This window comes from Eubalaena glacialis, chromosome 1 (genome assembly GCF_028564815.1).
Source record: "Eubalaena glacialis isolate mEubGla1 chromosome 1, mEubGla1.1.hap2.+ XY, whole genome shotgun sequence".
In the NCBI taxonomy this organism is placed as follows: domain Eukaryota; kingdom Metazoa; phylum Chordata; class Mammalia; order Artiodactyla; family Balaenidae; genus Eubalaena; species Eubalaena glacialis.
In genome coordinates, this window is record NC_083716.1 from 17,752,848 (window position 1) to 17,778,060 (window position 25,213).

The following is a 25,213-nucleotide window of genomic DNA, read 5'->3' on the forward strand; positions in this document are numbered from 1 at the left end:
TTATGTCCCAAGATTAAGTCTTAGTGTAATTTACCTTCCTCAGACTGCTTTCCCTGGAGATTGTCTTTCATGGGCTGTTTCCACTGGGGACTGCGTTTTTGGGACAGACCGGCCCGGGTGGGGTTACAGCGAGGAGAATTAGACCATCAGAGGTGACAAAGGTGCTGGGGTGGGGTGGGGAGGAAAGAATGGAAGAAAAGGGCTGGGCGCCACAAAACATGGAGAGCATCAAAGACCTCTTTTGCCATTTTGCCTCTTGTCTTAGGGTAGCAACCTCTTAGGAAATTATTTCATATGCCAACCTTGGCATATAGACATGAGTTGTTCAGGACTACTGCAGCATTTTTTCCCCCATTTAAGGTGAAAGAAGCTGGTAAATATGCTTAGATATTTCCTTAAAAATCTGACTCCTGGTTTATCACTGAAAACATCATCAATACTCTAAATGAAACATATTAATAGAAGCATAGTCTGATTTGTAAATAGACGTTTCACTTTGTCCACATATAGTTACTTAGGTTCCTTGGAGGCTGACTGCAGGATGAGAACCCAGCTGGTATCAGGTTTCAGACAAGGAGAGCTGAGTTCTTAAGGCTGATGGACGTGACTGGCTGCAATCCTGGCTGAGACTTGATAGTTGTGTGACTTTGAGCAAGTGACTGAACTTTGCTAAGCCTCAGTTTCCTCATCTGTAAAAGAAAATAATAATGCCTCCCTTACAGGTTTGCTCTGAGGGTTAAATGAAATGAAATGAGATAATGATTATACAGCACTTAGCATTTCAGTGCTCTTAAAATAAATGGCAATTAAGATGACAACAGCAATCATGACAATAATGATGATTAAGAAATCATATGCAGGACTTCCCTGGTGGCGCAGTGGTTAAGAATCCACCTGCCAATGCAGGGGACGCGGGTTCGATCCCTGGTCGGGGAAGATCCCACGTGCCACAGACCAACTAAGCCCATACGCCACAACTACTGAGCCCACGTGCTGCAACTACTGAAGCCGGCGGGCCTAGAGACCATGCTCCGCAACAAGAGAAGCCACCGCAATGAGAAGCCTGCGCGCCGCCACGAGGAGCAGCCCTCACTCGACGCAACTAGAGAAAGCCCGCACGCAGCAACGAAGACCCAACGCAGCCAAAAATAAATAAATTAAAAAAAAAAAAAAAAAGAAATCATACTCAAGGTTCTCCAGTTCTGAAACTGAGAAGGAAAGCCCTGGTCTCTAGGTTCCTAAGAGGCTTAAGAAATAAGTGAGCACTATTACTCTCCTGGGCTGGTGAGTGCAGCGCAGTGGTCAGAGAGAGATAGGAACTGGGGAGGGAGGGGTCATCCAAGTGGACCATGAGCTCAGCCTCCACACCCAGAGGTTCAGAATGGGATGGGCAGTGGGGGCCATTCCAGGCAGTGTCAGGTAGACATGGAAAGAGGCTCCCTGGAGCTACGACACGGGTCCCGTATCACGAACACAAGATAGGAGTTCAGTGGAACTGAACTCCTGAGTTGACTGGAATGTGTCCCTCGCAGTCTGGGCATGGTTGTGGAGGCCTCCTCATCTTAGATGCACCTTTTGCTCCATCGAATTTTCAAGGTGTTCAACATCTGTCACCCCAAATTTAAAAACAACAAAAGGAGAGCACATCCTGATGGTCTGAATCCGTTAAATCTGCGTACAGCACAATGAGATGCTGTGTAATCAAAATCCCTTGACCTGGCAGCAGTCTTCATTAGCAGCAGAAGGAAATCAGTTCATGTCTGCGGGAGGGAGGGGTGGAAGTGAAATGCGAGTGGAAAATCGGGGCGGGGCAAGCCTGTCCCGATGCCAGATTTTCTTTATAGGCCACGTGTTGCACTAAGCACAGCTTCTTTAGAAAGGGAAGTGCCTCTCTGCTCAGTTTCACATCTCCACCCCATTTATACTTTTTCCTTTCTTCCCCTCTGGATTATACCTTTAGTTGGATTTATATCATTTAGGTGGATTATATCATTTAGTCCACAGATAGTTACTGAGTCCTACTGTGGGCCTAGCAGAGAAATCATTAAGAAGATGAGCATTTCCAGGAATACTTTGATTTTTGTAGTTCCACAGTCCACGAACTTTTACTAAAAATACATGTTGCTTCTGTATTGGTCCAATCAAAGGAGGTATGCAAGAATAAATTTAAGTTGCTGACTGGCCAGCTGGATATAATGTGACACCTACCACTTTCTGGCTGGTGGTAGGTCACAAACAGAGAAGCAGCCTGGGAACCAGGAGATTTAGGTTTGGTTACTAATTTGGTGACTCATTCAAATGTTGAAGGAGTAGTGAGGGGCTTCCATTCCCTACATTGGACTTATCTTACTGGGCAGCTGTGAGGACTGAACAAGCGATGCTTGTAAGTGATTTCTACTTCCCTGAGAGTAAGTGTCAGATGTCTTCAGCTGGAGAATGGACAGAGAATTGAATAGGATAAAGAGGGACAAGGATTAAAACAGAGAACCACAAAGAGGCATCTGGATAGTAGGAAGGACTGAAATGACGCCTGCTGTGTCGGTTTCTCTCAAACTGTAGCCTCGATCAGTTTGGAGAATTCATTTTCTGTTGTTGTCCCAGAGGACAGCCTATGAGCTGTGAACGACATGGCAGAAAATAAATGACTCAAACAGTCATCACTTTGCTGGCTTACTCCCCATCTTGTTCCCCACAGGATATGAGGTGGCTTACATGAACCACACCAGTTGTTTGTGGAAGGTCACTGGTCTTGGACTTGACTTTGCCATTTACTCACTGTATGGCCAGAGAGTAACCTTGAAGCTCACCAAGCCAGTGGACAGTGCACGTGGGAGTGATTTACCAAGAAGAATGTGCTATAGATACATCAGGGGTGATTATTATTTATAGCAGGAATGCTTTTCATTTAATAGGTTAAATAAAACATGGTAAACAAACAACTAAAAAAAAAAAAAGCACAAAGTTTGACCTACACTGACATGGACTCCAGACCTTAACAGTAGAAAGTTTTTCTCACAGTAAGCAAAGCCATGATCTGGTCCTAAAAAACAGTCCATTTGTTAAACTGAAAATGCTCTAAATTACTCCATGGTAAGGGCTATTCTGCACAATCTGATGATTTGGGATTTCATCAAATTAATGTCACTAGATATGCCTTATAATTAGGATAAAATATTTGAAAAGTTTAAAAAATGAGGCTATTCATTAACTCATCGATTTTCCTACAGATTGGGAGCCTGAATTTAAATGATACCCAAAAATATAACTAGGTACACTCAAAGAGAGAAGAAGTGGTTGTGAGTCTTTAAATGGAATGCAGTAGTTTAAAATGCTATTACTATTCAGAGTCTCTGAGAACATTAAAACTGCCCATTAAATGAAAATCTAATAATTGGCCCTACTGAATTGTGACATTTTGTAACCTGTTCAGAAATGCAGAAAATTGTGGAAGAAAAGTTCTTTTGAGGCAGAAGTTGATTTGCAATGTAATATTATTCCAAAAGCCAAGGTCCCCATGCTCATACACACAAAAGAACAACAACGCGGAATGACTAACAAAGCTGAGGAAGATTCTGGAAATCAGAGCTAAGGTGTATAGCTCAAGACTCTCCAAGGTAAGTTATGTTACTGGCCTGGAAAAAAATCAACAGGCAATGGCACGAGCTGAGAGTGTATCTCAACTTGGAACTGGCCTCTCTCTGGGCATTGCTTAAAGACATAACCGAGATAGGTCATTCCGTGCTTTTATATAAGCCACCGGCGATCTCCAAGCTTACTCTGCAATATCACTAAATAAATAAAATTTAAAGACATTAACTGGAAGAGAATTGATAGTTTCAAATCAGAGGTTTAAAAATTCTCCTGGGCCAGTGGTTACCAAGCATCTTCTATGTGCAGGCAACTGTGTCCAGCGCTTTGAGAGTCATATATGAGAGATCTACTCTTGCTCTCAAGGAGTTACCATGTGGTAGGGTGAATGAGACAGGTACTGATGGAAATAAAATACAGGCATACTATGTAGATACATCCACAGGGGCAGTACAGTTAAAGCAACGTGGAGCCCCTCTTGTTGAACGGATCCAGAAAACACAATCTGCTTTCTTTGAGGATGCAGCATGGAGACAAGATGCTGAAAGATGGGTGGGATTTTGAAGGGGGAGATGGGATGGTAAATGTCCAGGCAGGAGGATGCACAGGAGCCAGGGAAGAGCATGAGGCATGTCTGGGGAGCAGGAAGGATTTGGGTCTGGCTGTAATGCAGGTGACGAGAGGGCAGGGTGGCTGGGAAGGACGCAGAGGGACCACAGAAGCCTGCCCAAGGCACCGAGGGATAGTTCTGTCTGAAGACAGACACTGTTAGGGGCACTGGGAACTAGGATAAAAAAAAAGTCTTCATCCATGAACTCTTTACCTATAAAACTACAGGGCTCCATTTTTTGGTCCCTTTTCTGAGGTGTCTGTCAGCAAAGCAACCAGAAGCTGACAAAAGAGGAGGCCCTCCAAAAGGGAAGCAATTACTGGTGACTAAAAGGAGATGAAGGCTAAGAATAATCAGGAATGAATTTATTTATTTATTTATTTGGCCATGCCACGTGGCATGCGGGATCTCAGTTCCCCGACTAGGGATCGAACCCATGCCCCCTGCATTGAAAGGGCAGAGTCTTGACCACTGGACCACCAGGGAAGTCCCAGGCAGGAACTTAAAAGGAGGAAGGTGATAGAGCCAAAGGAGAAAATATGCTGGAGAGAAGGTGGTCTAATCAGGAACGTGATGGTAGATCCTCTCTACCTCCCTCACCACCCAAAGCTAATCCCAAAGAAAACCTACTACAGAAATTTGAGGGCCAGCAAGCCCACGGTTTAGAAACAACGGGGGCAACCATGGGGACGGCACAAACTTGCGAGCTCTGGATTTCTACCCACAAATTAAGAATTGTTCTTTGCAGTCCCATGAGGGAAACTGTGTAAGAAACATCCTTTTAGGAGAATATTTCATGTCAAGGGGAGATGTTCACAGTAAATTGCTAAGAGGGAAAGGCTACAAAATGAATACCTATATACACAACATGATTTTTGTATAAATATGATGAGTAACACTTATTGGTATATTTGGCCATCAAAAACTAGATCACCAAATGGTGGAAATATTTTAAATATGCCATGTCATGCAAAATTTCCTTTAATTCTTACTTGGAATATTCAGTGACTTTTCTGGCAGAAGTACTGCATAATGCTTCAGTTAGTATGCAGAATACATCCTTTAGATCTTATCTCTGGTAAGAAGAAGAACTAAAACAAAGAATCCTATCAATGATGTAGCTGACATGGCATAAAACATTAGAGATGAGTGTTTGCATTTTTACCACTTTCGGGAAAATAGTCCTCTCGGTAAGGAATGCACAGAGTCTTACTTGAAAAAAATGAAGCATTAACACAAATATTCTCACGCTCACGTTAACTCTTGTAATTAATGTAACTTGTTTACCTAGACCTGTTACTCTAGTTATTTAAATACGTTCAAGCATAAATTATGAATTCTGCACATCAGGGTATGGTGGAGGCCCAGTCTTTTTAAAAATATAAATGTTTCTGGGTTCTTTTGTATTTCAACAAACCCACAGTACGACACATACCGTACACACATACTACAGAATTATTCTATTTTGCATGTGAGATTACATATTTTATAAACCTGGCTTAACACAGTGGAAGGATGGGTCTAGACGTTTATATGAGAGAGAAGCAATGACTCTTCATGTTTAACCTCTTGAATGTTATCAGGAAAGAACTGTCTTTTTAATTTTATTTCTTTTTGGCCGCACTGCACGGCATGTGGGATCCTAGTTCCCTGACCAGGGATCGGACCTGTGCCCCCTGCAGTGGAAGGGTGGAGTCTTAACCACTAGACCACCAGGGAAGTCCCTGGAAAGAACTGTCTTAACGGGAAAGAAAGAAAAAAACTTTGGGGTGAAGAATGTTATGAACCTTTTACCTAAATAAACTTCACCGGGAACAGGGTTGAAAAAGTCCACCATAAACTTAATAAAGTGCAACCAGGACTACAGATGCTAATTCTGGTCTGATGTTTTACAGCTGACGGTAGAAAAAAAAAGGCAAAAATGTGAACCAAACAGACTTTTATAAGCTAAACCGAGATAAATAATTCTGGCAGACTCTATATTCTTTGTGTTAAAATACATAACCTGCCAAACTAGGAGAGTAACTTAAAAAATTTTATTTGGCGTAACAGGAATCACAGACAAGTCTCTAAAACTTAAAATGCCAATGAAATATTCAATTGTTTGTAGGTAAAATATGCATAGGAAAAGGCAGGGAGAATGCATTCTCAAGTGTTAACAATGGTTCAGTGGATGATGAGGCTTACAGGGAGTTTTATTTTGTGCTCTATACCTTTCAGAAGTGTCAAGATATTCAACAAGAAATATGAAATTAATATTTTTTAAATGTGTAGGTTCTTCTGTTTTGTATTACAAATATTTCAATAAACCCATCATTTTTTAATATAAGAAAACTGTGGGAAATATAACAAAACCAGAATATTCTGAGGTCTATTTTAAGCAAGTGGGAATAACACGGCAAACAGTGCCTTGTGTACAGGATGAAAATTTCCATTACTTTAAAGAAACGTTGGCTGCTGGTCTGCTTCTGGGGCGGCAGAGCAGGTCTGGGTTTGGGACATTGCATGACAGGTAGGGGTGAGGTTAGGCTACTCTGAAAACACATGAAAGATGGGTAAGTAGTGGATTGGTAGCAGAATCCAGGTTTCTTTAGGGCCTATCGGTTGTAAGGGAAGCAGTTACGGTTCAGAGTGGGAAAGGCCGTATGTAGTATGGTGGGAGATGTCCTGGAGGGAATGAGGGAGAAACGCTTCCAAGTTTGGGACTGACATGTAAACACTGCTATATTTAAAAGAGATAACCAACAAGGACCTACTGTAAAAAAAAAAAAAAAAAAAAAAAAAGATTAAAAAAGAAATCCTTTCATGAGGGCCAATATATGTGAAGTAATAGCTCTCTCTTCAGCTTAAACTACAGACTGTCTTCCTTCAATTTAGTTCGAATGACAAAATATTAAAAGTACAAAGACCAAAGTCAGTTAAGACTTACTAAGAGCTCTCCACCAAATGAAACAGGCATCAATGGCAGAGGCACAACGGTTATTTAATTAGCACACGTTGATTAATTTAACCCATGGAACCACTGTCTCCTGTTACTGCTAATTTTGTTTTTGAAGTCAAATGAAACAAAGTAGCTGAAGAGTAGTTAAACGTGTCCAGTCTCTTCATCCCTAAGGCTATGAGGACAGGTAGCCCTCCACCACTGAGGTGTTCTGAGATGTTCTCAGGAGGTGGTGACTTCCCCTTAAAAACCCTAATACGAATGGGCCTGTTAGTAGCACGTTCCCTAACGAGACACGTGAGAGAAGAGTATAATTTGTAATTATTTTCAAATATTGGCTAAGAAAGTGAGGATGGTCTGTTAAAAAGCTTGCGATGGAAAGAAATGCTAGGCTGTATTTGTGACACCTTGCCTAACAAGAAAAGCAGTAGACAGAAGATTGAGGCATATAGGTACACCTCATTTTTTTGTGCTTCACGGATATTGTGTTTTTTACAATTTGAAGATTCGTGGCAACCCTGTGTCAAGCAAGTCTACTGGTGCCATTTTTCAACAGCTTTTGCTCACTTCATGTTTCTGTGTCCCATTTTGGTAATTCTTGCAATACTTCAAGCTTTTTCATTTTATTATATTTGTTATAGTGATCTGTGATCAGTGATCTTTGAGGTTACTACTACGACTCGCTGAAGGCTCAGACGATGGTTAGCATGTTTTAGCAAATGAAGTATTTTTTAATTAAATATGTACATTTTTTAAAAGACATAAATGCTACTGCACACTGAAGAGACTGCAGAATAGTGTAAATGTAATTTTTATACGCATTTGGAAACCAAAAAATTCGTGTGACTCGCTTTATTGCAGTGGTCTGGAACTGAACCTACAATATCTCTGAGGTATGCCTGTATTTGCAGGTTAGCAATGGTTTTGAAACTTGGGAAAAAAAAACTTTTTTTAAAATTTTTTTTGATAAAACTTTTCTTCAAGGATTACTGACACGCCCAACAGAAGATCAGATTAACATGGAGCTGCTCCAGATAGAATCCTGCTTGTCTGGTCTCTTCTTCCTCCTTGGCAACCTTTACGTGCATAAGCAAAATTTTAGGATTCCTTGGAATACAATTTGAGAATCACTATTTCACAGCATCCCTGGGGGATACTGTGCATTGGCTCATTCCATACATTTCCGGATCCCTTTTAACAGCTTTCTTTGACTGGGAAGGCTAGAAACCTAAAAACTACATTTTCGAGATTCTCTTGCAACCAACCAGGTTCCAGGTATCGCCCAGGTTCTGCAAGGCAGATGTCTGTGCAAGACTTGGCAAGGGGATGTGAGCAATATGAGGCCCTTGCATGGGAGGAAACAGGCACTTCTGGTAAATGTGTGTGTGTGTGTGTGTGTGTGTGTGTGTGTGTATAGGAGAGGAGGTTGCATTTGGCCCTTCTGGGACAGCTTTGGTAGAGATTATGGAGTCCGGTTCCTGTATCCTGGGTGCCATTCGGGGTAAGACTGCAGCAGTGAGCAGTCCCAGGAGAGTCCGATTGGTCTCTTCTGCTGCTCTGTAGCATCCAAAAGAGCTTCACTGGCTTTCCCAAGGACTCTATACGCTACTCTAATAAATCTCTTTCTGCTTAAATTAGATAGATGATTCTGTCCTCCTGAATCTAAGAACTCTGACCAAGACAAGCATCAGAAAATAGACCCTAATTATCTCATTGCCTCATATGAAGTATCTTCCACATCTCCCCATGTTTGCATCCCTACTGAACCTAGCACTATTTTTATCACATAGATACTGAATAAACATTAGTTAAATCATATCACTATAGCATAGCATTATGCTGGATTACTTTTAACATCATTCAGCTACTTATTAGATCGTGAGACAAAGTCTAAATAATGTAGGGAAGACACACCTCAATAAGCAAGGGGTTGAACCATTATAATTTTTAACTGTGTTCATTTATCGAGGTAAAGAAAGCAAGGCATTAAAAACAATGGTCTCAATTTCTCGTCATTTGGAGGGGAACAGAAACAAGTCAAAAAGCTGTCTTTTTAAGATATAACAGAGAGACAGACAGGAATGTAAAATTATTATGGTGATTGACAACAAATCTGAATTTGATCACTGTAGAATGACATACTTAAATTTCTATGTCTTGTCAAAAAATAACAAGAAAAAAGAAAACGAAAAAATGGGCTCTTTAATCTTTAAAAATAATATCAGCATGGTGTCATATATATATATATATGAGTATTATCTAAGTATTTGATTACTGACAGCTAGTTTTCTTCATTTTGGAAAAGACTATGTGAAAGGACTTCCCTTTCCTACATTTTATACACAAACGATTTCATTTTCTAAAAGTGGTTGGACAAAGGGTCAGATGATAACTTTAAATATTTAAACTGGTCACTGACAGTCAAGTAGTGAGGAACTTCTCTAGTTTATTGTTAAATATGGACTGCCTTAGAGGTAACCTTAAGTACATGGCACGGCTTCCTAATGAGTTATTAGTTATGAAACTATGAAGTAATTTAGAATTTTAAATAAGACTGGAGAATAGACTGGGGTATAACAAATTAAAAGCACCGTAATTATGCAATATCATGAGATGTATTAGGTAGTCATGCTATGCATATATCAAAAATACATTAATAAAACGAACATATTAATAAAAAGCTAAGTCTGGCCCTTTAAGACCTCAACACTAATTGGAAAGGATTTTGACAGAACATCTTGAATAACTTTCATTATATCAGTTTTGGCAAGCTATTTTTCAGCTACCTAAATGATGATTATTTCTACACTCCACAGTGCATCTATCAAAATCTACGATCTGAAAAATATCATTAGTGAGGATGAGTGAAGTGGCAGTTGTTCAAATGGTACAACCTGAATTTGAATTTATTAGTGTGATGTAGGTGATATGTATGGGGTGTTTTATTTTCTGATATTTTACCTATATATTGCCCCCTTAAGATATATCACACATTTACATGTTGTACGTTAATTATATATGTTATACGTTATATTCCAAATTCTAGCCCTATTTTTAAGGTCATGCATTCAGATCACTCTAAAAACTCTTCCCAAAGTGTGATGATTTAATGGATTTAATTCTTAAAGAAAAACATTTCATAGCAAGGGCAGATTAACCTCACAATGAAAACAAACACATCCAGTAGTAGATATTATTGGTGAAAAGTGTAAAAGGTATAATTTTGCCTATAATAGCTTACTCCTGTAACCAAGACACAGATTTATCCATCTTTGCTTTGTTGTTGGGCTTAAAGTCATTGAAAATTCAAAGAACCAGATCACTACTTAGTTTAAAATAAGAAAGGTCTAGCCAAAAAGCAAGTCCAACTAGTTAACACCAGAGAGTACCAAGTGCCTATTATAGGAATACAGTTTATTAAGGTTAAAAAAAACCCAGGCAGCTGTGTGACATAGTAATGCCTTTAACTATTCTTGATTTTAATATTGAATTTGGTTCCACTAAAGTTCTCCCCTTGAGGTGAACTGTTATGTGTATCTTTTTCATAGATGGCCATTGGTGCCATGCTTGTTGAAGGATATTATTCTGTAAATACCTAGGCTTTAACTTTCACCAAAATGGAAGCCTTACTCAATAAATAAGCAACTCACCCCAGGTCATGAAGTTAGATATTAGAAAAAGGAGGATATTGCAGCCCAAGTTGACTGTGCCCCCTGACCCCACTCAAATTCCCCCAGACAAGGAGGCCTTTACTTCCTGGTTCTTTTAGTTGGGGTCTTGACTCATGGACTTCATATACTCCCTTTTCCCTTTCTCACTGAGAAGAAAACTCTCATACAGTATATTCATGATCATGCTGCTACGGTATAAATTAAGTTTATGAATGATGTCCTTCACTTATTGCCCCTTTCTCTCACACAGTGATATTTGTAACTCACGAGCTGTAGGATTTCCAAAGCTGAGTGATTTGTAATGTAATACTTCTAGAATCTCCAGAGTAATTTCAGCATTAGTTACAAATAAAAGTTGGCTCTCTGCAACTCTTAACCTTGGGAACATGAACCTTTAAGACTTGGAGATCAAATACCAACATTCCCCTAGGACTGCTGTACACATCTGCATTTCTGGACATAGGACTTTTTTTGTTCCTAATCAAGTATAATCTCACTTCATAACTTCTACTTTTGGCTCAGTGCTACCTAGATTTCCAGGCAAGCAAAAAAAATGAGGGCTGAGGATTTTGTGCTTAGAGGTTTGGAAATTTGGCAAATGTTACATTAAAATGCGAGTATTTGATCTTGAACCTCAACAGAGTGAAATTCAGTTAGAACACAAAGAAACCAAAGTAAGGCTTTATGTATTCCAAATCTGCACCTGTATTTTGATGTTGCCAGGTATTTGTACTAAGAATTCTGTGTACAGGGCAAAAGGGAATGAAGAGCCTCCCAAATTTTCCTCTGGGATCTTCCAGCCATTTGCAGTAATCACTAATTCTTGCTTACATCTATGAGTCAGGCATCCAAGTGTTGCTATTCCTGGCTGGTCCTGTTCTGTGTTTAAATGGTCTGATTGTTAGTCTTTGCATCTGGGTCCAAACCAATTTCACATGGAAAGTTAGTTCAAGGATTCCAGTCACCTTTAAGTTATCCTTAAAGACAGCTAAGAAGATAGCTTGAGTTATTAATATACAATTATGAAAACTGCCCTTCCAACTCACCAAACTCAAGGGTGTCATTCTTCATACAATTTCCTAAATATTGACCTTCTAGGATCCAGTCAGTGAAGTAGAGTTTATTTTCAAATAATTTAATTTAACATCCATTAACACTCTTTGGGACCTGAAAGCCACGGAATTTAAATGATTCTTATATTCAGATAATTATGAGAACAGGTTACTTGTAAAAGAACATTTCCATGAAGACTTAGCCAGGCAGCGCACTTTATAGGCCTGAATTTCATCAAGGTGGGGGAACAGACTAAATGTGGATTTAATTTACAAATGCTTTCATACAACACCCATAACTTTTATTTCTTGTTATGTTATCCATTCTATAATGTTAAAGAAAAAAAGAAACAAACAATCACACAGCAGCATAACCAGGAATTATTAGGGGAAGACTATACTTCATCCAAAATTGACTTATACAATAGCTGTAGTTTGTCTATGAACTCATTTATTGTTATTGGTTGAGAGCCAATATGAGTAATGGATAAAAAGCATGGGTTTTATTTGGAATCAGGCTTGCTCTAGTTCTGTTACTTATTAGTTCTTTGACTCTGGGTATGTTCATTATGCTTTTTAGGCCTTAGTTTCCTCATCTGTCAAACTGGTTACTGTAAAGATTAAGAGAGACAATTTACTAAAAAGTGCCTAGTATAGGCTGGCTCATAACTATTTCTCAATAAATGGAAGTTACTTTTCATTTGTCAGTATCTTTCCTCCTCTGCAAGCTCTTTGATAGAAAGAGCCATTTCTGGTACTTCCTTGTACATGTAACAGGACTTAGTCTTGTAACAGGGTAGGAAAAACACTGCCTGTAGATGTCAGGGGACCAGCAGTCAAGCTCACTACCTGCTGGCTATGCAATTTCTGGCAGAGTTCTTAAGATGTCTGTTCTTAGTTTGCCTCTCTCTGGAATGGGGATATGTTTACATCCCTCTCCATGTTCTGATAGGAACGTAGAAAGATATGGATAAAACACATTTTGTAAACTGTAGAGCACAGCTTAGATTTAGGTTATTGTCACTCTTTTATTCTACTTGAATTAAGAGTAATTAAATAGTAATTTTTTAAGCACTTACTATGTGCTGGATGGACACAGTGATTTATAAGTGTTGTATCATTTAATCCTTACAACAACTCAATAAAGTAGGTACTGTCATTATTCCCATTTTTCAGATGAGGAAACCTAAGCTGACTCAAACTCAAGCAGTCTGGCTCAGAAGCCCACACTCCAAACCACTGTTACATATAGAATCCTATAATTTTAGGAGGAAGAGACAACCTTTTATGAATCCACCAATGGCAGGTCTAGGGGGTCAGAGTGACGAGGAGGCAGTCACCTTGCCTAAGAGGATGGCAGACGCCACAAAACAAAAAGAAGAGAGAGGATCCAAGCAATCAGACTCATGTAAGCAAGGCGAGGCCACAATTTTTCCATTTATATTCAGATTTCTGCAAAACAAATACCCCATTCCTGTACATATATTTTCAGCTCTGCTGAAACTGCCAAGTAAGATGTAAGAGAAAAAACTCAGCTAAATTCTACATCTGGCCATGAGTAAGACTTTAGAGTGTGGTAGTTTGGGAAAATACAAGTAGACTGGCCAGGGCGAAAAACAATACTTTGTGACATGTCACACCCTTGGGCTGAAATATTCGAAAAGGCCACCACTCGGGGGTGTGGTAGACACGAAGGACCATGGCAGTGGTTACCTCCATGAGGAATTCTCTTCTCCAGACAGACTGAAGGCACACAATAGTAGACGTCATCTTGTAGAAAGAGCTGTGACTTTACCGGGCACCAGTCTTTGGATGAAGGCTACGAACCAATGAAACTTTAGAACATGAGACCGAAGACAATACTCTGCCTGTGTTCAACAGTGAGAGCTCAGAGAGTGTCAAAGCATGTGTTTAAGCATATGTGAACAAAGGGCGTAAAGATGTGTGAGACGGGTGTTAAAACATCAGTTCAAACATGTGTTTAACCATGTGTGAGCAAAAGGGTGTTAAGCCATGTGGTAAAGCAAGTGTTAGAGCATATTCGATTACAAATGTTTCTCATTTGGGAGCTTAAATTATTTTCTGCCTAATCCAGTGTTGCTAAGCAATAGCTCTGTGTTGTCTTAACGGAACACAATAAATTATTAAACTTAAAAAAAAAACTGAAGTTAGAATTCTTTTTTCCCATCTTGGTTTCATCACAAAGAATTTACATCTGTAGTTTTCAATAAACATAGTGGTGTTCTGCTAGTGTAAGCAAAAACCGGGGTAAGGCTCCCTATGCAGGAAGGCAACAGTCAGATTAGGGTAAGGCACACTCTGTGTGCTGAGACAGTATATACAGTGTTTGGTAGATCCAGTGGCATATTAGACTAATCTCAAGGTTTGATAAACCACATAGTCACTGACTGGGGGTGACTATCCCATCTAGGGCACCATACCACAGCTAGGATTCTGTTTTTTTATTTTCAATTTTTAAATATCTCGAACACTGCTCTTGAGAATAGGAATTCTGACAGTAAAATACGATAGACACCAGCTTTAAGGTTTCTCTGACATTACTTGCTAAATATATTAGCTTATGTATCTTCAATGCTGCTGGAAGCTTCCCTTCCAAAGCAAATGAAGCCTCTTATGTTAAAATGTGAATACACAACCCTGGATGTTATTTTAAAAAGAATGAAAGTAGACAAAAATCAGAGTGTACTAGCGATACCTTTCTGCAGGGTAAAGAAAGAGAGTTTAAAACAGATATACATATACTAATACAGGTAAAAAAAATTCAGGTAACTATTTTATTTTCTTGTTAGGAAACAAAGCGATAAACAAACTAAACCAGTAAACCTGTTTGAGTCCACTCATTTCTCTGTTGGGAGTGGATATATCATCAAATATTCTTCCTTTAAAAAAAAAGAACAAAAGACAAGTAAAAGATCTGCAGGCTTGAGTTTAAATTCCATTTCCTAAGCAGTACTAATTAATATGGCTCTTTCTGCTAAACTGTAGAATGATTTGTGTGTAAATGCTATCTGATTTTACCTATGAAAATATTTTTGATCATTCTGAATAAAGAAAAATAGATATAGCCATTAGAATCAAAATGTTGCCTTCCCAATCACCTTTTGCCTCGAGATCATGGAATGTTTTACTGAAACAAAAACTGGCAAGAGAGAACCAAACAATTAAAGCTAGTGTCTTCTGTCAGCCACCCTTGTAGCAGAGGTCAAAGAATTTTTGAATACTTCTCTCTTCCCGTTCACTTGTGTCACTTAATGATTTGTTCATGTGGTTCAGTACAAACTCAAGAAAATACAATTCCTCAGCAGAAAAAAGCACGGTCCGTGGTGCTGTGACCTGACTCTCTGCTTAAACAAATTCCAGAGTGCGCACTGACAGAGCGATGATGATTATTTTTCCTTCTTGGAGACAGCCCAAATTAAGAAAACTAAGAAAGTAGAATCTGACCAAGGAAATGATGGAGGAAGGTTGTGCAGAGGCTTTCTTAGTTTATGGTTAACAGTTTTATTTTTATTTTATTTTATTTTTTATCTATTGGGCTCGCTGTGAGGCATGCGGAATCTGAGTTCCCTGACCAGGGATCGAACCCAAGCCCCCTGTAGTGGAAGCTCGGAGTCTTAACCACTGGACCACTGGGGAAGTCCCAGTAGTTTTATTTTTGACTAAAACAAATATACTGATGAGCAAATTCATTTCAACAATCCCACGTTTCTTCATTATTAAGGTGTTTTATTTTCAATAGTGTAAAACAGAGAATGCAAACCATTTATTTTCTGTCAATACTGAACACACCCTGATATCTGAAGCTATTTCACTGAGGTTAGTCTCCAAATGCATGTAAATCAGGCTCAGGAAAAATGTCTGTACTACAGAAATGATAAAACATCCCTAAATCTCATGGGTTGGAGGAAAAGACTACAGAGCGCTGTGCTTTTGGGTCCTCCAAACCAGCTGCAATTGTTATTGAAGGCCCCCAGCCTCCAGTCAAATAAGCAATAAACATACCCCACTTTATAGAAAATAGAAGAAGATAAACAGCCCTGGTGGAGATACTGATCTTGAGATAATACTTCTGAATTTGAGATAATACTTCTGAATTTGAGATAACCTGAATTTCCCTAGATGTGCTCATTTGAGTACACATAATCATTTTCCTTAACTTATACTTTTCTCTAGACATGAAATGCTCAATAAACAGAACTCACTAGAGGCACGTAGAGGGAAGAGGCTCTTTCTGTACAAATTCCTCCCTAGAGCACTTTGTACAATGTTAAGTAGAGTAATATAGTACTTAATGAATCTTGCATAACACTTCGTACTTCTAATCAAACTTTTCAGAAGGCAGCAAAAATGATTAGAAACATAATTTTAGCCTCTTCTGCTTTCTATTTGGGTGACCATCGTTAATCTCAGTGGACGGGCCATGTGTGCAGTGAAAGGGCTCCCAGAGGAGTAAGTTTTCCCAACTTCACAACCGTGGGCGTTTCACTCCAGGGCTGTGGGTAAGGTGACACGCTTGCCCAGTGGACACACAATGCATCCTCAGTGTTCTTCCCCTCTGCCTCAAGCTCTGTGCCTTTCCTGGAATAAGCCTGCCAAAGATTCTAAACAGTGTAGGGAGGAACTGTCCAGAATAAACTGGCGCCATATTCGCAAATGTGTGTTTAAAGTAAAGCTAGAGAAAGTTTGCAATGTCCCAAATCGAGCCTGGCAATTGCTCTTGAGGTTAGTACCACTTCCCTTTTTATGAACAAAACGACCTTAGCAATTGTGGGAAATAAGCAAAACCAATGCAAATAAACCAACAAGATAGTTTATCTTCTTCACCTTAAACATTTAAAAAGTATATTTTTTAAAGGCTTAAGAAAATTAGATGTTTTTAATACAAGTACTTATGCCCCTTTTCTTCTACTCAATATGTATATAACTAATGCTTACAGAATCAATCAACCCCCAAATTAGAAATCTTGAACTTTTAAAAGGCTTTATGTAATTAAATGCTAATGCTTCAATCTGACATTATATCAGTAAATACCATGCAGAAAAGTTCAAGGTAGGTACTATGCTAAGATAAATATTTCTCTAAGTCCCAGCTTTTCATTTCTGGAGACCAATGGAGAGACAAACCTCAAAAACATTTCATGTGTTACATTTCCTATGTAACTGAAATCAGTGGAACATTAATTTATAAGCTTTAGTCTACTGATCTGCTTTGGAACATTTGCTTTCTGAGATTAAGATTGATTATTTTTTAAAGACTGAATCATCAAATTTTGTTTAAAGGAGGTTAAAAGTAAAAGCTTGCTCAAAATAATGAGACTAACCCTGACATCTACAGGCATGCTTCCAGACATTAGAAAGTTTTTCTCTTAAATGTGTTTCCTTCCAGATCTTTACTAAAATGCAGGGGGTTAAGTCGGCAAGGTTTATTATAAACCAAAATGTCGTGGCTCACTTGTTCTTTTGTTTGCTCGTTTGTTTGTTCGCTCGTTCGTTCATTCATTCACTCATTCATTCATTTATTCATTCAAATACTTCCTGAGTGTCCATTCTGTCCAAGGAACTAGCGAGGCACAGGGGGTCTAAAGCAGAAAGTTTTAGTCCCTGCCGTCAAGGAGCATAAAGGTTTTCGGGTGTGACAGAATAAAGCAGACAAGTACGGCACAGAACTAGTAGGGTGGGAGTTGTGGTGGGAGGGGATAGTCCACACTAAAATGGGTAAAGCACTTTAACTTTGGAATCAGGGATGCCTAGTTCCTCAGCGGGGCAGAGACTGAAGAGCACACATGATCCCAGGAGGACCCTGCACGAGTACAGAGCCTGAAGGCCACAAGGACCTCCTATGTCTCCAAGGGTGTTACTTAGGAAAGAGTAACATGGTCTTTGAATTCACTTTTTGTCCTTCCTCTGGGAAACTGAGATGACAATTTGATCACTGCTTTTTGCAATCACCATTTTCTACTTGGAAACTCCCTCTTAAAGTTCTTTATATTTTCCTCGAGCCTTGTGTCAGGTAAATTTAAAACCATTTTACACCCCCATCCCTACCCCGTTCCACCTTTAACATTAGGGGAATGAAATGAAAACAGTCAGTCATTTAAAAAACTTTTAGGAGGTAGAAAAACTGGCATCGCTTCAATTCTACATGTTTTGGTGCTTCATTATGTCTTGAGACCATGTCTGAGTGCTTAAGTTCTCAGAGGTTGGAAATCAAAGTGAGAGAAAATAGCAAATGTTTCTATTTGCTAACGGTATTTCACTTGTGATAGTGAGAGAGACATTCATTCATCAAACATTTATTGAATGCATATTATGCACCAGGCACCAGGCTTACTGACACGGTGCTACAAAGATGAAAGCCAGTCCTCCCCTCCAGGGACTCATGGTCTAGTGGGGAGATGGGCAGGAACCCCACGAGTACAGCACGGCGAGGGTTCCCACGGTACCGTGTGCAGACCGCTGGAGGGGCGGGAACTGATTCTAGGCAACACAGAGATGATTACTTTTAATTTAAAATATATGTTAACACTCAACATTATATTAAAAATATTTAATTATGCATTTACTTTAATGTGAAAAAATGCATAACCAACACATTCGAACCATGATTTCATGGATAATACTCTGTGGGATAAAGCTAAAGAATATATTTAAGTTTAAAACAAAAGTGTGCCAATTTAAAGAAAAATAGCAGTGGAGATATTAGGCAGAGAGGACCAAAAAAAAAAAAAATTGTGATGTACTACTCTGATCACTGAAGTTTGGGAAATAATGCAGTTCCATGTGGGTAAGTCAAAAAGGATGCCATTTTACAAAGTTTGGAATCCTTATGGTATTGGACTAAGTTGCCATGAGGCAACTTACGTTCTAGGAGGGCACAGGGGAGGGAAGGGCACTAATGTGGCCTGGGGGATTCAGAGGGGTTTCCAGAAAGAGGAGGCTTAAAAACGACAAGTTGTGCTGGAAAGCAGTACACTTATTAGGACCCTTCATTTGTAGAACTGTTGAATCTTAAGTTTGCATGGGACATTAGAAATCATGTTATGTTATCCGTAATTAACTTTAAAATACTTCCATATATATAGTGTGACATATACGTGTGCACTGGTTTTAATCCATACCATAGGGCAGTGATTTTATGACTGAAGTGGCCTAACGGGAATACACTGTTTAGTTCACATCTAAAAGACTAATGAAATGCCATATTCCAGAAGCAGCTACTAAAGTGTGGCGGCTATCTTTATCTTATTAATTAGTTACTCTTAATTAGCATAACAATAATTATTAATGAGGACATCAGAAATGGTACTGAAGCTATGCAGACAGGCTAGAAACATGGTCATCGCACTCCCAGCCTGTGTGGGAAGGGTATCTGCATCTAGTGACCCCAACTGCCTATTTCCCCTGGACTGGGGCCCTCGACTCAGGATTCTGACTCAGTCCTGTGTCTATCTACTTAAAGGAGGAGTCGGTCACCTAACTTTGACTAGAAGGTTAGCCATATCCTCTTTCTAGAATATTCTCACATCAAACTTGAGGGAACTTTTCCTGCAAGTTGCTGTCAATGCACTCTCCTATCAGGACAGAGGACAGGAGCTTCGTGGGCCCACAGGACAGGTGGAGGGCTGTTCCTGTGCCTGCTTGCACATGTTTCTAGGTGTGGTAGAGTTCCATCTGAAATTTGCCTTCAACATATTACTTGGGAAGCAGGTATAGACCTCCACCACCTCCAAGGCATCTGTCTCCAACTGCAGCCACGATCTACCCAGAAGAAACTGGTAATTCTGAAAGGCCAAATTTGCTGGGCAGATCTTAGCTAAACTAGCTCTCACAGAGAGGTTAAGTGATTTGCCCAAGATCACACAGCTAGTTGGTGGCAGAACTGAGTTTAGAATGTAGTGCTTCTTGTTACCATCTTCCCAGGCAACCAATGATTCTTGACCAGGTTTACTCATCCCGATTATCTGCAGAACTTTTTAACAATGCACAAGCTCAGGTCCAGCTTAGGAGATAGTGATTCTGGATGAGAGCTGTGGTAGGGACCCAGGTATCTATGTTTTTTAAAATTTTGCACAGGTGCCTCTGATATACACACATATAATTGAGAATCACTGGACTAGACCATGATACTAATAAGTACCATCTACTGTACATTTTCTCTGGGCCTGGCCCTGTGCTAGGCGCTTGACATGCTCTGTATTATTTCATTTTTACCATAAACCATTGAATAAGGTATCCGCAGCATTTTACAGGTGAAGAAACTCATGCTGAGAGAAGTTAAGTAACCTGTCCAAAGTGACAGCCTATAAATAGCAAGACTGAGATTCCAACCCAGTTTTGCCTTTCTCTATAAATCTGCTCTTAGCCATGATCCCCTGCTACATACCATGGGACAGGATGCTGCTCAGAATTTCTAAGGCAGGGGTCACGAACTACAGGTGAGAGGTGGACAATGTAAATGATCAAAATGGGTCAAAGAGTAACTGGAGTGAGCTGGAGACCACGTGCCCCTCTGAAAGGTTTTGAGTTTTAACTGCTGGCAGCTATTTTGAATGTTTTAAGAGTAACTCTGCAGAGCAACTGGAACTCTCATATATTGCTAGGGGAATACAAAATGGTTTAGCCACTTTGGAACCAGTTTGGCAGGTCCTTATAAATTTAAACATATACAAACCATATGAGCCAGCAATCTTACCCCTAGATATTTACTCAAGAGAAATGAAAACCTACGAAAAGATGTGTGCACAAATGTTCATAGCACCATTACCTGTAATAGCTCCAAACTGGAAGCAACCTACATGTTCATAAAACTGGTGAATGATAAATAAATTGTAGCATATCTTACTATGAAATATTACTCAGCAATTAAAAGGAATGAAATACTAATACACACAACAACATGGATGAATTTCAAAATCTCTATGTTCAGTGAAAGAAGTCCTACACAAAAGACCATGTGCTGTATAATTCCATTTACATGAAATTCTAGAAAAGGCAAAACTAGTAGCAGAAAGCAGATCAGTGTCTGCCTGGGACAGGGATGGAGGAGGGGAATGAGTGCAAAGGGGCTGGAGGCAACTTTTTAGAGAGAGAACTGGTCTCTGTCCTGATGTGTTGTGGTGGTTACGTCATTGCATCCCATGACCAAAATTCATCAAATCTACATTTAAAATGTGTGAATTTTATTATATGTAAATAATACCTCAATTTTAAAAACAAACTAAAACTGTGCAGACTGGAAAAAAAAAAAAAAAAGTACTGCAAGCCGCTTATGGCCCACAGAGTTCCAGTTTCAACCTCTGGTCTCAGTAGAGAGGTTCCATTTTAGCTGCCCCAGAGGAAATACAAAAGATGACAAGTCATCCATCATCCTGGGCTCGGGAAAAATGGGGAAGTTTGTGTTCATCCCCCTTCTTCCATCGCTCTCCTCCTGCCTCAGGTGCAAAATGCTCCCATGCTGCCCCCTGGCTGTTCAGCGCCTCCTACCACGGCACCCAGATCATGCCTCATTCTTCTGAAGCGGCTCCAAGACCACCCTTGCGGTCAGCCTTCCTCTCAGCCTCCTGTATTCTAGGCCGTCCCTCAGAGCTCTGTGCAAGGCGGGGACAAACTTCACCCGGTTAACACATCACCAAGCAGGTGCCATGATCGATGCTGATTAAATTATCAAGTACTGCCATTTGACAAAGACAATGCGTGAAGCCTTAATCCAAGTTCAATTATTGCCTTTCAGTCTATTAGGGAATACTTGGGGGGAAATGCGGCTATTTCTGGAACCCACCACATTGATCTCCTCCACAGGGTGACCTGCCTGCTTTGTTTATACATACACTTCGTCATCAATATTATCATGAAACACCTTAAAATTAATACATGCAAGGGATCTGTGTGGATAGCATAGAACGGTACACATACATCTCAGTACCCAAATATCAAAACTCAGTGCTCTTAACCATTAGGCGGTAGAAGCCTGAGACACATGAGAGTCAGTCCTTCAATTTTCTGGAAAACTAGTGAATGCCAACCACATGCTGCTTGGCTTTCCTGAACCTCTATCAACGCCATAATAACCTGATTAAAAAAGAAAAGACTAAATACAATATCAAATCCACCATGTATAGTAGTGCAAGCTATCACGTTAAGTTAAAAAGGAAAAGGCAGAACTTGAAATTGTACTAAAGCCACATAAATAAAAATTCAACATTTAAAGACAGAAAAAAATGAGGAAAAGATCACTGTAGGTGTGTTATGAGTAATTTCTTTTCTTTTAAAAAATGTTCCCTTTTGCTCTGACAACAAACACTATTTGTGTAATAAATATGAACCAGAAATCACACGGACCGGATCACCAGGCAGGACGTTGTGCTTACCTGTCACCCACCCACCAGTTACCATCTGTGTTGACTGCTCACACTTCCTTCTCCTTACAGATTTGAAAGCCCATGGGATTTGGCAGTACCCTGCCAGGTACCTGAAATTATTTCATCAACGCTTTAGTCATGCTGCTGAGGACAGCCACTCCTTCCAAAGCTGTCCGCTAAGCATTTGTATTTGCGAATGGAAATAAAGCCAGAGAACTTGATGAACAAGGCAGGTGTGCACCTAGAAAGAACCCCAGTGCTGAGAGGGAACTTTCATTCAAGCAACTTTTAGAAAGTGATATCTTGACAAGACACATGGTTAATACATTTTTTTTCCCCAAAGCAAAACTGGGTTAAAAATTTCAGGTCCTATGAAAGCAAAATTGTTGGAAAAAAAAAAAAAAAAAAAGGAGGTAGTAGTAGTAGTAGGCTAGGCCCAGGTCAGTTTCAGTCAATGTTGTGGAGTTTGATTCCAGAACACCCAGGCTCTCTGATTGGTGGCCTCCTAAAATCCTCCAGGATCTAGCTCCCCTCCTCCCCCATACCAACCTATTCTCAGATTATGTCACATGCAGCAGAGCTGAGACAATGGTTATAGAGAGTCCGCACAGCATCTGAAGAGACAGCAAAGTCTAATGATTAAGAGGACAAACTCTAAAGGAAACATTCTGGGCAATGGCTCAGAATGATACTTTTGATGGCATGGTGCCCCGAAAGAAAAATCCCACATTTTGGTGGAGGTCTATTCTGCCTACACACATAGCCACCTGTACTTATAACACCTTTCAGGATCCTTAGAAAAACACCGTGAAACCGGTGATGTTCAAGAGGAAATAAGAACTTGCAAAAAGAAACATAGCAACAGGCTACCTGAAAACAATGAAAGAACTTGGTCCTTTAGAAAGGTTCATTCTGCCCAGAGTACATAGTAGGTGCTCAATAAAAGAATAATAATGACAAGAAAAAGTGGACCCTAGATTTTCAGGCCTCTATCACTCAGTCAAGCTTTTGTCTCTCCAGTGGTGGGTAAAGCTGGGAGGGAGATGACAGTTGTGCATAACTGCAAGCGTGCTGTGAGCTGACCCAATCTACTGTTAGAATGGGAGCCTCAGAAAACGAAAGGCAAAAATCACAGAGCTGACAACAAAGAGCTGATCTGAATTATCTGCTATGCCTGCCTTGAAAGATGCTACTTCCCTCTTGTTTGTGCTGCTTTCTTGGTCTGGAATCTCTTAGCTTTGCCTGGGTAAATCTCACCCCTCTTTCAAGGGCCACTACAAATGCTGTGTCATCCACGAAACTCATCCTGACTCCTCCAAGCTGGCAACAGTCTCCACTCCAAACTGTGCATGAGGTTTCTGATCACCATCCATCTTGAGGCAGTGCTTCTTCTGCAAGAAGACTCATTGGCAAGAGTCATCCTCCATCCTTATATACCCAGCAAAGTTCCTTGCACATATTTGTGGAGTGAATTACCATTTTCCTAATAAATGCTTCCAGGATAGGAGCATTAATAGGGGACGTTGGTTCCTGTTGGTAAGTCATTGTTATTGTTGGAGAGCAGACTTTTTCCCAGGAGGGACAGAGAAGGGAAATGGGGAGTATGGAAATGTTGTAAGGATGCCTGGCCTATAGTAGATGGGCTTGTATGAGGCGGTCATGATATGAAGCACAGGCAGACATGCCTCCTTTTCCAGATGTATCAGTAGACTCCATCAATGAATACAGATGCCACGGCTGACCCTGCCAGGCAGTATTTGGAATGACCCCCTAAATCCAGCCTCACTATGTTACTTAGAGGGACACTTAAACCTCAAAGAAGATTCATCTAAGGAAACTGGCACATGGGATTTCAGTTTCCCTAAGGCTTCCATGCCTTGTGTCAGTAAGTAATCAATAATTAAACAGTAACAGTTAAAACAAGACCACCCAGGCATACAGGCTCAAGGGTTGAGCTATAGGAATGGTTTATATGGTCCCCTTATGTAGGGCAATTTTAAAGATCACCCACAGTTTCCGGTTTAAAATGGTGCCTGCTTGATGGCTCCTGATGCTGCATCTATCAAAGTGACCATTAAATTGAAATGAAAAAATAAAAGATGACAATAATTTACAACACCAAAACTGACATCACAAATTGCCAGAACCTGGAAGGATTTTCTACGGCTACAAAAAATGAATTGGGCTGAAAAATGTAAAGCAGTAGTCTACCTCTCCCAAAGTCTGCTACTAGGTAAAGATGTGAGTTCTGTTACAACTAGAAACCAAGTATCTGTCTCTCTTATAAGTGGATGCTGCCACTTAGGAGGCATGTGGACTGCTGTAGTCATTCCTCCTTTTCCACACTCCTTATCTTATTTCTTTTCTATAGCCAGTAAGAAATGACAGTTCCCAGGAAAACAATAAATCAATACTGGGTAGTGATAGGCAAGGAAGGTATGGTGAATCCTGGGAAGTGTGGTCTTCATAAGTAAAGTGTGTTTGCATGCAGTGGTGGAGGGTAAACATGTGAAGGAGATGACAGTTGTACACACAAGGGTTGGACATTTTTCATGCCAGAGTCAAGGAGTGGGGGAAGGAAGAAGCCCCATTTCCTTCCCATGAAGACAGTCTGGAGACAGAGGGCTATCTCTCGACAGAGTTGGTCATATAAAGTTGCCATCCATTTGCAGATCCAAGAAGAGGTTTTAAAAACTAACCAAACCAAATAAAAATGCAAAACAACATGAAGACAGTGCCAAAAAAGATCCTATAGAACAAAGAAAAGGAAATGACATCCTAAAGATTCAGAGGAAGAACGCAATTCTGAAAATTATGTGATAAAGAAACCTATACATGTTTTTGAAGATTGTTTGGCATCTTCAATAAAAACAGTAAGAGTATATATAGCCTTTATAAAGTGAAGGGCAGAAAACTGTAAAGTAAAACCTGTGATATTTAAAAAAGATAAAAGGGTAAAAGATGAAGTGATG

The 25,213-nt window shown here is 39.9% G+C and overlaps 1 protein-coding gene across 7 annotated transcripts in view; it reads right to left on the bottom strand.

Annotated features, from left to right (window-relative positions):
* VTI1A (vesicle transport through interaction with t-SNAREs 1A) overlaps positions 1–25,213 on the bottom strand; it is a 363,113-nt gene that overhangs the window by 119,285 nt on the left and 218,615 nt on the right. For 3 of the 7 annotated variants that reach the window (XR_009701475.1, XR_009701471.1, XR_009701477.1), the window contains one exon: positions 515–689. The exons of the other annotated variants lie outside the window; for them this stretch is intronic. The gene's annotated coding sequence lies outside the window, so the exon portion shown is untranslated. The remainder of the gene's footprint in view (positions 1–514; positions 690–25,213) is intronic. 7 annotated transcript variants of the gene reach the window in all.